Source organism: Nicotiana attenuata, unplaced genomic scaffold (assembly GCF_001879085.1).
Source record: "Nicotiana attenuata strain UT unplaced genomic scaffold, NIATTr2, whole genome shotgun sequence".
NCBI classification, from domain to species: domain Eukaryota; kingdom Viridiplantae; phylum Streptophyta; class Magnoliopsida; order Solanales; family Solanaceae; genus Nicotiana; species Nicotiana attenuata.
The window spans coordinates 213,552-227,417 of record NW_017671596.1 but is presented as its reverse complement, the minus strand read 5'-3'; positions in this window follow the sequence as shown (position 1 = coordinate 227,417).

Genomic DNA, 13,866 nt, shown 5'->3' with positions numbered 1-13,866 from the left:
TGAACCAACCATAGAAAGGCCGGGTGAAGTTGAACCCGAGACCAACTCCGAAATAATAAAGATGCTTGAGGAACTGACAAAGCGGGTGGAATCGGGGAAAATAAGATCGAAGCCAACGACAAAAAAGTGGAGAACTATAAATCCAGGGTTGATCACATCCCAGGATCACCCCCGATATTAAAAGGCCTGGATTCCAAGAAATTTGTCCAAAAGCCTTTCCTCCCGAGCGCAGCACCAAATCCAATCCCGAAGAAGTTTCGTATGCCCGAAATTCCAAAGTATAATCAAACCAAAGATCCAAATGAACACGTGACCTCCTACATATGTGCCATCAAGGGGAACAACTTAGAAGATTATGAAATCGAGTCGGTTCTATTGAAAAAGTTCGGAGAAATCCTGTCAAAAGGAGCAATGATATGGTATCACAACTTACCCCCTAATTCTATTGATTCATTTGCTATGCTTGCAGATGCCTTTGTAAAGGCGCACACCGGGGCCATCAAGGTCAAGACCAGGAAGTCAGAACTTTTCAAAGTAAACCAAAGAGATAACGAGATGCTCAGGGAATTTGTGTCGAGGTTTCAAATGGAACAAATGGATCTGCCTCCGGTTGCGGACGATTGGGCTTTTCGGGTATTCACCTAAGGGCTCAACCCCCGAAGCTCCTCGACTTCACAGTAGTTGAAATAGTATTTGATATAATACCCGACATTAACATGGGCCGATATCCATAATAGGTACCAATCAATAATCAGAGTCAAAGACGATCTGCTCGGGCCCCCTTCTGGGTCCATTTATCCCATCAGAAGTAACGACATGTCTAAGAGAGTTGTCGATCATGAGCCAAGATCGAGCAGAGACCGGTATCAACCATACAACGGGGACAGAAAGGGTAATGGATTTGGATGTAACCTTGCAAAAAAGGAGAAAATGAGCAATCGAGGCCACAATAGTCGGGGACTCATGAGTAAAAACAGTTTCGACAGGCCACTCGAGGCTAGAGAGGCACCGAGATAATCAGAATACAACTTTTGTATCAATGTAGCCGGCATCGTATCTGCCATCGGAAGCATCAAAGATACCAAGTGGCCTCGGCCATTGAATCCAATCCTGCCCAAAGGGACCCCAACCTGATGTGTAAGTATCATGGCACTCACGGCCACAGGACCGAATACCGCCGACAACTAAGAGAAGAAGTGGCACTGTTATTCAATAACGGGCACCTCCGGGAATTTTTGAGTGATCGAGCCAAAAATCATTTCAGGAATAGGGAATCCAACAAATAGACCGAGAAAGAGGAACCTCAATACGTCATCAACATGATCACTGGTGGAGTCAACATCCCCCAAGGGCCAATGCTAAAACGCACTAAGGTGTCCATTACAAGGGAAATCGAACCTGAGATTGCATGCCTGAGGGGACCATCTCTTTTAATGATGAGGATGCTGAAGGCATCGTGCAACTGCATAATGATGCACTGGTAATATCTGTACTCATAAATAAATCTTGAGTTAAGCGTGTTAATTGATCCAGGTAGCTCGGCCAATATCATCAGATCGAGGGTTGTAGAGCAGCTGGGTCTACAAACCAAATAGTACATGTAGTCCGGGTATTAAACGGATTCAACATGGCATGTAAAACTACTGAAGGGGAGATAACCCTGACGGTGAACACCGCCGGGACCATTCAAGAAAAAAAGTTCTATGCGATTGAAGGGGATATATATATAATTCTCTATTCGAAAGTCCATGGATTCACAACATGAAGGCAATACCATAAACACTACACCAGGCACTAAAGTTCCGAAAACCAGGAGGGATCAAAACGGTTTACGGAGAGCAGCTAGCCTCATACGAAATTTCGCGGTCGATGAGGTGATGCCGATGTCAGCACTCTTGACATCAAAGAACCCGGAGCCGGTTAGGAAGGAAGGAACTAAATAGCAATCACCGACACCAGCCCTGACAAAATCGGAGAAGCAAGAAGCGAGCGACGATGATGATTACGGAGTTACTAGGTCGTTCATCACCCCTGACGATTCCGATGCCACCAAATCAACGATCGAGGAGCTGGAGCAAGTCATACTGATCGAACACTTGCCCGATTGGAAGGTATATCTTGGCACATGGTTAACCCTCGAGCTCAGGAAAAACTTTTTAATTTCCTTATAGCTAATGTAATTTGTTTCTCTTGGTCCCATCTAGACATGACAGGGATCCCTCCAGAAATAACCACTCATAAGCTAAGCTTGGATCCGAAGTTCCGCGTGGTTAAACAGAAGAGGAGGCCTTAATCTGAAGTTAAGTATGCACTCATCGAAGACGATGTATCCAAACTCCTTAGAATAGGTTCCATTCAAGAAGTTAAGCACCCGGATTGGTTGGCTAACGTAGTAGTGGTGCCTAAACAGGGAAATAAATTAAGAATGTGCGTAGATTACAATGACTTGAACAAGGCATGCACCAAGGATTCTTTTGCTCTACCTAACTTCGATCGCATGATCGATGCAATGGACGAGCATGAGATACTCAGCTTTCGCGACGCCTATTCCACGTACAACCAAATCCGGATGGACCGGGGTGATCAAGAAAAAACTTCTTTTACCACTAAATTTGGCACCTATTTCCATAACGTAATGTCGTTCGGACAAAAAAACACCGGTGCCACTTATCAATGCCTAGTAAACCAGATGTTCGATAAACAAATAGGAAAATCAAAGGAATTTTACATTGACGACACGTTAGTTAAGTGCTAGGGAGTAGAGGACCATTTGAAGCATTTACAGGAAACCTTCAACATACTGAAGAAATATAATATGAAGCTGTAACCTAGAGAAATGTTCATTCGGGGTCGGATCCGGAATGTTCCTTGGATTCATGGTGTCTAACCGAGGGGTCGAGATCAATCCCGACAAAATCAAAGGTATAGAAGCTATCATCGTAGTGGACAGAGTCAAGGCCAATCAGAGGCTAATCGGGCGCAAAGCCGCCTTGGCCGGTTCATATCGAGGTCCTCCGATAAGAGCCATCGATTATTCTCGTTGTTGAAGAAGAAGAATAACTATTCATGAACCCCGAAGTGCCAACAAGCTTTAGAGGAACTCAAACGGTACCTTTCGAGACCACCCTTGCTCCATACTCCGAAGCCAAACAAGCAACTATAATTGTACTTAGCGGTATCCAAGATAGCGGTAGGTGGGGTCCTAGTCCGGCAAGAAGAATGTATGCAATTTCCTATCTATTATGTTAGTAGAACTCTAGGCAAGTCCGAAACTAGGTATCCTCACTTAGAAAAATAGGCGCTCGCTTTGCTAAGCACCTCTAGAAAGTTAAAGTTGTATTTTCAATGCCACCCCATATGCATCGTAACTTCTTACCCACTAAGGAACATAATGCACAAACCCGAGCTCTAGGGCCGATTGGCCAAATGGGCCATAGAAATTAGCGGGTTCGATATCGAATATCGACCCCGGACTGCCATCAAATCTCAAATTTTGGCAGACTTCATGGCCGTTTTTATGCTGGCCTTAATACTCGAAGTCAGTAAGGAATTGTTGTTAACTTTGGGGACTTCCTCGAGAATTTGGACCCTCTTTACGGACGGTGCCTCGAACGCAAAGGTATCTGAACTCGGCATCGTGTTGAAGTTGCCTACGGGTAATGTAGTTAGGCAATATATTAGAACTATGAAATTGACTAATAATGAGGCCGAATATGAGGCCATGGTTACAGGTCTTGAAAGCCTGGGGGCGAATAATTGAAGCTAAGTGCGACTCCCTCCTTGTGTTAAATCAAGTCAATGGGACATTCGAAGTAAAAGAGGAACGAATGCAAATGTACTTAGACAAATTACATGTAAAGTTGCATCGATTCAAGGAATGGACCCTACAACACGTACCCCGAGATCAAAATAGCGAAGCTGATGCTATGGCTAACTTGGGGTCATCGGTTGAAGATGATGAATTCAGCTCAGGAACGGTCGTACAACTCATGAAATCAGCAGTGGAAGAATGCCACACCAAAATAAACTCAACAAGTTTGACTTGGAACTGGAGAAATAAGTATATAGATGTATACGGATAAAATCGGAGAGTCTAATTTTATGATCATTATGATATTCCATAGCCCGTCTCTAGAAGGCTTGAGTCACAACCTCGAGGTTCGACCCTGAGGGTTCTCTATGCTCGATCTCGAGGCAGCGCAAATCGGTGGCTATCCCTATGTTTCTTTGTAATAATTATATATGTACCATGTTGGGATTCCCCCTCCTATATAAAAGGGACCCTTGTTATTTCTTGCACACATGATATTCAATACAAGAACAACAACATTCTCTGCTCTTCAACTTGAACATATTCTATTGTCGCTCCTTTGATTTTATTGCTTACATTTATTGTGCTTTACTGATTGTTCTTCATTTAATACTCAACATTGATCATAAAGAGACATCATCAAGGTCCTTAAAACTGTTAGTTCTTCGTCGACCATCCCCAGTCTGACACTTTAGCTCGACCTCGAGGCCCGGCGTAGGCCAGCTCGAGATCCGATTCACGGCCATTCGGTTTGCATAACATACTGTCCTCAAGGTCTTATCTCATTTCCTGACTCACACTTCGCATCTATCACTTAACAACTAGAAATGAAATAAATCACGTATTTTTAGAACCACAAATTCAAATTTAATTTTAATTACCATTTTCAAGGTAAATAGTTTGGCGCCCATCGTGGGGCTAAAAATAATAGTGATTGTTTTCATGCTGGTTTATTGAAAACACAAGTTATTCTTCATACTTTTTCTTGTCCAAGAATCTTTGATTTCGGGTCAAAATGTCTAACTCAGTGAATGCACATGAAAACAACGGTCCTGAGGACCATGGAGAGAATGGCATAGCTGTTCCAAGCGCCAGTGTACCACTACGAAACCCCGAGGATACACCAGAACCAATCCCCGTGGGTGTGGGCCCAAATAACGCCCAACACGTCGATATACGCTCCCACACTAACGGGAGTATATGCCAAGAAAACCAACATGAAGCCCGAAAAACTCTAGCCCTAGAGGAAAGAGAGGCAGACAGGAGGAACGGAACGGGAAACCTTCAGCACATCGTTCATATGATCATTGGGGGGACCGACGTTCCTTAAGGACCCGTGATCAAGCGAACAAAAGTTTCCGCTGCAATAGAAGGGCAAATTCAGGGCCGCATGCCCGAGGACATCCTTGCGTTTAGTGAAGAGAATTTCGAGACCTTGTCTCATCCACATAACGATGCACTGGTAATTTCATTTCTTTTGAATAACAGTCAAATTAAACGTGTACTCGTGAATCCAGGTAGCTCGACCAACGTAATCAGGTCGAAGGTGGTAGAACAGCTCGGACTGCTCGATCAAATCATACCTACCTCCGGAGTCCTCAACGGCTTCAATATGGCCGGCGAAGCAACGAAGGGGGAGATCACCCTCCTGGTCAACATGTTCAGTACAGTTCAAAATAAAAAATTTCATGTGACATGAGGTACAATGCATTGCTTGGAAGGCCTGGATACACGACATGAGGGTAGTACCCTCAACTCTTCATCAGATGTTGAAGTTTCCAATAAAAGACGGTATAAAAATGGTATGGAGAATAGCATCTGGCGAAGAAGATGTTCGCGGTTCACAGGGAGGCACCAACTTCCATAACCTCCACCTCGGAGGAGCCGGAGGGCAAACAGACCCCCGAGGACGATGAAGAAGACTTCCTCGCTCCCCGAACCTTCGTTGCCCCCGAAGAATCGAATGCAACAAAATCAACAATTGAAGAACTGGAGCAAGTTGTTTTGATCGAGCACCTCCCAGATTGGAAGGTATACCCGGGAACGGGATTAACCCCCGAACTTAGGAAAAAACTCATTCAATATCTTATTAATAACATCGATTGCTTTGCTTGGTCCCATTTAGATATGATAGGGATCCTACCTGAAATAACCACCAATCGACTAAGTGTCGACCCCAAGTTCAAACCGGTGAAGCAAAAAAGAAGACCTCAGTCCGAGGTAAAACACGCGTTCATCAAGGACGGGTAACAAAACTCCTCAAAATAGGGTCTATTTGGAGGGCGGGTAAAATATCCCGAATGGTTGGCCAATGTGGTGGTAGATCCTAAGAAGGGGAATAAATTAAGAATGTGCAAAGATTATAAATACTTAAATAGAGCGTGCCCCAAAGATTCATTCCCGTTGCCCAACATCGACCGCTTGATTGATGCCATGGCCGGCCATGAGATCCCCACCTTTCTCGACGCCTACTCGGGGTATAATCAAATTCAGATGAACCCCGAGGATAGGGAAAAGACTTCGTTCATCACAAAGTACGGTACGTACTGCTAAAATGTGATGCCCTTCGGGCTAAAAAATGCGGGAGCCATGTACCAATGTCTAGGCTTCATGGTGTCAAATAGGGGGATTGGGATCAACCCCGACAAAACCAAAGCCATCGAAGAAATCACGGTGGTAAACAATGTGAAGGTCGTGCAACGGCTGACCGGGCGGATACCAGCCTTGGGCCTATTCATATCGAGGTCATCAGACAGGAGTCATCATTTCTTCTCCTTACTCAAAAAGAAAAATAGCTTCAAATGGACTCCGGAATGCCAACGTGCCTTAGAGGAGTTGAAGCGATATCTGACAAGCCCACCTTTACTCCACACCCCAAAGGAGGATGAAACGCTGTATTTGTACCTGGTCGTATCCGAGGTAGCGGTAAGTGGCGTGCTGATTCGAGAAGAACAAGGTACGCAATTCCCCGTTTATTGTGTAAGTCAGACCCTGGGAGATGCTGAAACCAGGTATCTGCACCTAGAAAAATTAACTCTTGCATTGATAAGCACATCTCGAAAATTAAATCCTTATTTTCAATGCAATCATATTTTTGTTTTAACGACATATCCTCTTCGAAGCATATTGCATAAGCCCAAATTATCGGGCCGACTAGCCAAATGGGCCATCGAACTCGGGGGGGGGGGGGGGGTAAGATATCGAGTATCAACCTTGAACGGCTATCAAGTCCCAAATTCTGGCGGATTTTGTGGCCAACTTTACGCCCGCCCTCGTGCCCGAGGTAGATAAAGAACTTCTACTAAAAATGGGCACATCTTCGGGGGTATGGACCTTGTTCACTGATGGAGCGTCGAACGTGAAAGGGTCTGGGCTCGGCAGAGTTCTGAAGCCACCTACGGGCGGCATGATTAGGCAATCTATAACAACTGCAAAGTTGACTAACAACGAAGCCGAGTATGAGGCTATGATTTCAGGTTTGGAATTGGCCAAAGGCCTAGGAGCGGAAGTCATCGAAGCAAAATGTGATTCCCTTCTGGTGGTAAATCAGGTAAATGGGAACTTTGAGGTTCGAGAAGACAGGATGCAAAGATACTTAGACAAAATTCAAGTCACATTGCACCGCTTCAAAGAATGGACTCTAGTCCACATACCTTGAGAACAGAATAGCGAGGCCGATGCCCTCACAAACCTATGATCATCTGTCGAGGAAGATGACATACTCCTCGGGGATGTTGTTCCGCTATCCAAATTAGTGATCGAAGAAGGCCATGCCGAGATAAACTCCACTAGCCTGACATGGGATTGGACAAATATATATATCGATTATTTGGAAAATGGGAAGCTACCCGCAGACCCAAAAGAGTCGAGGGCCCTGCGAACCAAAGCAGCCCGATTCTCACTCGACGAAAATGGAACTCTATACAAAAGAACCTTTGATGGGCCCCTAGCAGTATGCCTAGGACCGGGGGACACAGATTACGTGCTTCGAGAAATCCACGAGGGCACCTGCGGAAATCACTCCGGTGCCGATTCCTTAGTCCAAAAGGTGATCAGAGCAGGCTACTATGGGACATCATGGAGAAAGACACCAAAGAATTCGTCCGAAAATGCGACAAATGCCAGAGATTTGCACCGATGATTCACCAACCTGGAGAAACATCTACATTTAGTCTTGTCACCTTGGCCGTTCATGAAGTAGGGGATGGACATCGTCGGACCCCTACCAATGACACCAGGTAAAGCTAGATTTATTTTATTTATGACTGACTACTTCTCAAAATGGGTGGAAGCGCAGGCCTTCGAGAAGATAAGAGAAAAAGAAGTCATTAACTTCATCTGGGATCATATCATGAGTCGATTCGGGATTCCCTCTGAGATAACATGTGATAACGGGAAGCAGTTCATCGGAAGCAAAGTAACAAAGTTTCTCAAGGACCATAAAATCAAAAGGATCCTATCAACACCCTACCACCCATATGCAAACGGTCAGGCTGAGTCCTCAAACAAGACCAACTTGAAAAAGAAGTTAGAAAATGCGAAAGGAAAATGGAGAGAAATGTTACCCGAGGTGCTATGGGCATATCGAACAACTCCAAAATCGAGCACGGGAGAGATGCCTTTCTCTCTGGTGTATGGCTCTGAGGCTTTGATACCGATCGTGGTCGGAGAGTGAAGCACCAAATTTCGACATGCCACCGAGAGATCAAACAACGAGGCCATGACTGCAACCCTCGAACTATTAGATGAAAAGAGAGAAACTTCACTGGTCCGAATGGTCGCCCAAAAACAAAGAATCGAAAGGTACTATAACAAGAGAACAAATCTCCAACATTTCGGAGTCGGGGACTTAGTCCTAAGGAAAGTCATCCTAAACACTCAAACCCTAATGAAGGGAAGCTAGGCTCAAGCTGGGAAGGACTGTACCGCGTCCTCGGAGTGATCGGCAAAGGGTCCTACAAGCTCGGTACCATGGAAGGCGAACAACTTCCAAGCAATTGGAACATATCAATGCTCAAACGCTACTACTGCTAAGGTGTCCGATGGAAGACACCGAAACATCCTCCGACTCAAAGACCTTGAGTTTTAAAGCATGCATTGCACTCTTTTCCTTCGAACGGATTTTATCCCAAAAAGAGTTTTACCGGCAAGATTTTTAACGAGGCTACATCTATATGCTACTTAAGGAGGACTCAACAAGTATTCAAGGCTTCTCTCCAATCACCCTCGAATACTGGGGGCATCCCCCCGGGAGAGCGCCTTATCGGAGAGATCAAAATAAGCCAAAGAGGGTCTCGATAGGAAGGTGATGTATCAGGCCAAACGGTCAAATGAACCGTGTCCATGTAGAATAATCGAACCCTCGACGGAAAAAGCTATGTATTCTTGTGCCAAGTAATCAAGGAATATTTTTTCCGTCAAAACACTTTGCGCTTCAAAGAAGTTTGCTATTTTCGCAAGAAATGGCCCCAGGGCCAGAAATTTCCTGAACACCTGGAAACTGACACCAAAAACTCGAAGCCATAAGACCTCCAGGCCGGAAGCTTCGAGCTCAAAAGTCCTCAATAAAGCAACATCAAGTTTACAAGGAACGACTCCAGAGCCGTAAACTTTCGATGTCTCGGGGACTGTCGCCGACTGTCACCCCATCGAGCTATCAAAAACTCGAGGCCATAAGACCCCAAGCAGGCAACCCTGAGCCCAAAATCCCTCCATGTGGCAATGCTAGAAAATGTAAGACCTCCATGAGGCATTATAAATAGCGTAAGACCTCCATAAGGCAATACCAAATCTGTAAGACCTCAAACAAGGCATAAATTGTACTTGTGCCAAGTAACCTATCTGTAAGACCTCAAGTAAGGCATGTTCAAATTTATAAGACCTTACAAAAGGCATAATCCCGATCTTAAAGTCAAGGCTATATATTCGAACTTGTAAGACCCCTAAAAGTCATACCCTCGATATAGACACTGAGGTTACCTCACTCGGGGACTAAAAGACTACGGCCAAACACAGTAACTACGGTCACAAGGATCCGGCCAAACTAACACGACTCGGGGACGCTCGACCGTCGCCATAAAATCACAGGCCTTCAATTACTTCGACAATACTTCGAAAAGAACCGGTTAATCAGGTTACCCTTGGCATAAGCAAAAGAGCTTCGATCATGTCAGTTCCAAACAATGAAAAGTCTTCAAAACAATTCAGCCATCGAGTGAAACCTCCCGAGCTGCTCATTTATCATTACATAACGGCTCACAATCGAGGTTCTTATCGAACCGTCGAGGAGTCGGGCGAACACAAAAACTTCAAAAACTCTTTACCGAGGGAAATTAAAGCCTTTGTTAGAGGTCGTACCGACCCAACGCGTAAGAGCCTAAGCGCCAGCTTATGTTAGAGGTCGTACCGACCCAACGCGTCAGAGCCTAAGCGCCAACCTATATTAGAGGTCGTACCGACCCAACGCGTAAGGGCCTAAGGTCCAGCTCAACAGAGCCTCAGGGCCGATTATAGGTCGCACCGACCCAACGCGTAAGAGCCTAAGGGCCGGCTCAGATAGCCTCAGGGCCGACTTTTAGACCTAATGGTCGATGAACTCAAGTCAAAACTTGACTCGGGGACTAAGCCCCAAACGGTCAACTTTCGACCGTTACAAATCGCTCAGCAGTAGCAAGAACCTAAGGGTTTAATTTGAGGTCCAAAATTTTGGACCAATTGTCAACAAGAGTCATAGTTTATTCCTAAAAAGCAAAGGAAAAATGAGAAATGATGAAAAATGAAATGCTTTTTACATATATATTGAAAGTTCACAAGGGTGCATTTACAAGGCCTATGCCTAAAGCCCTTACAATGGAGTGAGAAAATAAAAACCTAATCTACCCTGAGGCTGTGCCTTCGACAGCTCCCTCGGAGGTTTTGCCTTCAACAGCTCCGGCCACGGCCTCTGGGTTTTCAACGGCCTCTTCCCCTTCGGGGATTTCGCCTTCATCTTCATCATCTTCCGAGCCACTGCTCGACTAACCTTCAAAAGTAAGCAGGGCCGCGGCCTCCTCTTTTAGGGTCTTCACCCTCTTGATCTCGGCAGACATATCGATGCCCCCTGCATGTATATCCTCGAGGGCCTGCCTCCGAGATTCTAACCGGCATGCTCCACGGCTCGGGACAATTGCAGCTCGGCTTCCTCGGACACCTTCCTGGCCTAAGCATTTGCAGCAATAACATCCTCTTTGTACGAGGATACGAGCGCCTCGGCTTCAGCCCTGACCCCAAATAGCACAGCAACTAACTCAGTGTAAAGATCTTTATACTTATTACTCTCCGCCCTTGCATCATGAAGTTGATGTCCGACTGAGACCACCTTCCCCTAGAGGGTATCTCTCTCAGAGGCTATCTTACTCACGTGCCGTTTGAGTTCGAGAATTTCAGAGTTTCTAGATCGGAGCTCCTCCCTCATAAGGACGTCTTTCTTCTCAAGAAGCTGCAAAGATTAACCCAAAGGTGTTAAAACACTAAAGTCAGGTAAGCATGTAGACAAAAACAAACAGAAACTATATAACCTGCTCAGTGAGATGAGTGCTCTCTCGGGACGCCGCCTCCAAAAAATCCCGAAGGCCATAGAATTCCTCCTCTTTCTTGGTAAAAAGAGCTCCAAGCTCATCGGCTTCCGAGGTGAGCTCCCTGCGCTCACCCTCGTAGCGAGTCAACTCGGCTTGAAACCTGGCAAAGGTCTAATTATAAAGCACCTTAGCCTGGAACCATGAAAGAAACAAAGTTAAAAAGACGAACATTAGGGCGCCGAGCAGAATTTACAAAAAATTACCTGCTCACAGAGCTTGTCGATCTCACTGAAAAATAAGTGAGGCGTCAAGCTCAGGGTTTTCCTTGGGCGCGGCAAAAAGCCTTTCAAACGCATCTTTATCTCTAACGGACGCCCCCACATCGGAAGATTCTTTATTTTGGGCATCCTGAATCTCCCTCGGAGGAAAAGTCGGTCCCGAAGGGGAATTGCTCACTTCAATAACCCCGACTGGATCAATTGGGGCCGTCTCTTATTTCTGGAGAGCTTCAGAATTAGGCTCCTCCGGACCGCCTACCAAATGCACCTCAGCTCGAGGAATATTTTGGCTGTCAATCGGCTCGGGGATATTACTCGATACACCCTTGAACGAGACGCATTATCCGTGCAACCTTTTTATCACAATTCTCATATTTACAACTTCTTGAGGAATTGAGTTCTATAATGATTTCCTTGAAATGAGTTATAACCCTAGGTTAATACTTCCCACTTGCTTCCCTAAATTTTTGACAAAGAACTATGCCTGATGAATTTCTTATAGAACCTTATGGTTCAATTGGATAACATCTGCTCACTTGTGCACGCACCATCATAATGTTTCACTACGTGGTGTCAAATTTAATATAAGGCAGCCTAGCGTTGAGATCTTTCTTGAGCCACTCTTTTTCTCATGTGCATGTGACTCCTATTGTTCGAACAATCACTTTAATCCCTTTATGAACATTATCATAAACTCTTTTCATTGTCTAGTAACATAGAGCATGTCTCAACACATATCATATGTGTACATGTCAATTAAAAGGGTCACTTGTCCGCATAAAGTTTCTCGAAAATTTGGGATTTTCAAAAATTCGTCAGGAAGATCTTTTGTTTGCCCATATCAATATAACTTTCAATCCACTTAGGTCATTCTACATTAAGTAACTCACCTTGTTCCTAGTATTGTAGCGGCTCATGACGTGGCCGAGTACTGTAGCTTAGGAGTTGTTATAGAAGAAGCGTGTTTAGTTCATAACAAGTGTTCATTTTCTCTTTATACCACTACAACGTGTTCTGACTGTGTTCCTTAGCTAGTAAATCCATTGTGCTAGTTTCCCGACACTTGTTGGTTAACCATGAGAGATCATATCTTTCTATATGTCGTTGTAACACTTCCTTTCTCATAAGGATCCTTAATAGGCTCTACGTCAAAACCGAATGCACTTTTGGGGTTATCATAGCATCATGTCTACTTCTCATGCTTTCTCCATCCTTCATTAGCATCTGGGTACTTTTCAAGTGACGAGACCCGTGGCGAACTCATTATGACCATTCGCAAACCTTCCATGATTATTCTATAGTGCCTCCCTGGTTTCCGTTATTGTTAAACATTCGGCTTCTAGTATCATTTACTATGAAATTTTCATGTGCGAAGAGTTTAGTATCCTTAATATACCACATCCTTGGGTGGATAGGAGTTTTATTTTCCTCTCTCCCCGGAGCATCATATTAACCATTAGAACCTCTCTAACCAATGCATGATTTCATCCCAATAATAAGATGTCCTAGCTACATGATTTCCCTCGTGTATGGTTGAAGTTAAGTAGCCTTACTGCGACCTTTCCCTCCCCATTTCAGGTGGATGTTTCAGATTTTGGCACATATCATGAGCATATTGATTTGAAAGACAATTTTATCGTATCTCTAGTCCTCTCATATAGGATCAACTATCAGGAAGGGTTAAGCTGCCAGAATAATAATCTCACTAGTGTTCAACCTATTTTTCAACCTTGTGGCCTTGTGCCATAGATTCTGTTACACCCCATAAGTTTAACAACCTTGATACCGTTATATATATATATGGTATTTTGAGTGGAAGAAAAAAAATGGTTTGAAAAATATAATTTCATATAGTTATTAATGTTACTGCTTTCGAATATGTTTTAACATTATACACATAATATGAGAAAAGTTTATGAGATTTTCTTCATTGTAAAGATATGAATTTTTATTTTTTTCACAAGAAAAGAAGGTTATCTTTTTTTTACCATTTTAAGAATTAAGTATACGAAAATTTATATTCTTTATATGAGATTAAGAAAATTATAAGTTGAGAAAATATATGTATTTTTACATGGATATTTTAATAAAATAATAGTGTATGAATTTATTTTACATGGTACCACATGACCGTAATAGTACGATGTATAAAGTGTATTAAAAATAAGTAGAATTTTTAGTAATTTGAGATAATTCTTAATTGTATGAGCATTAATCTACG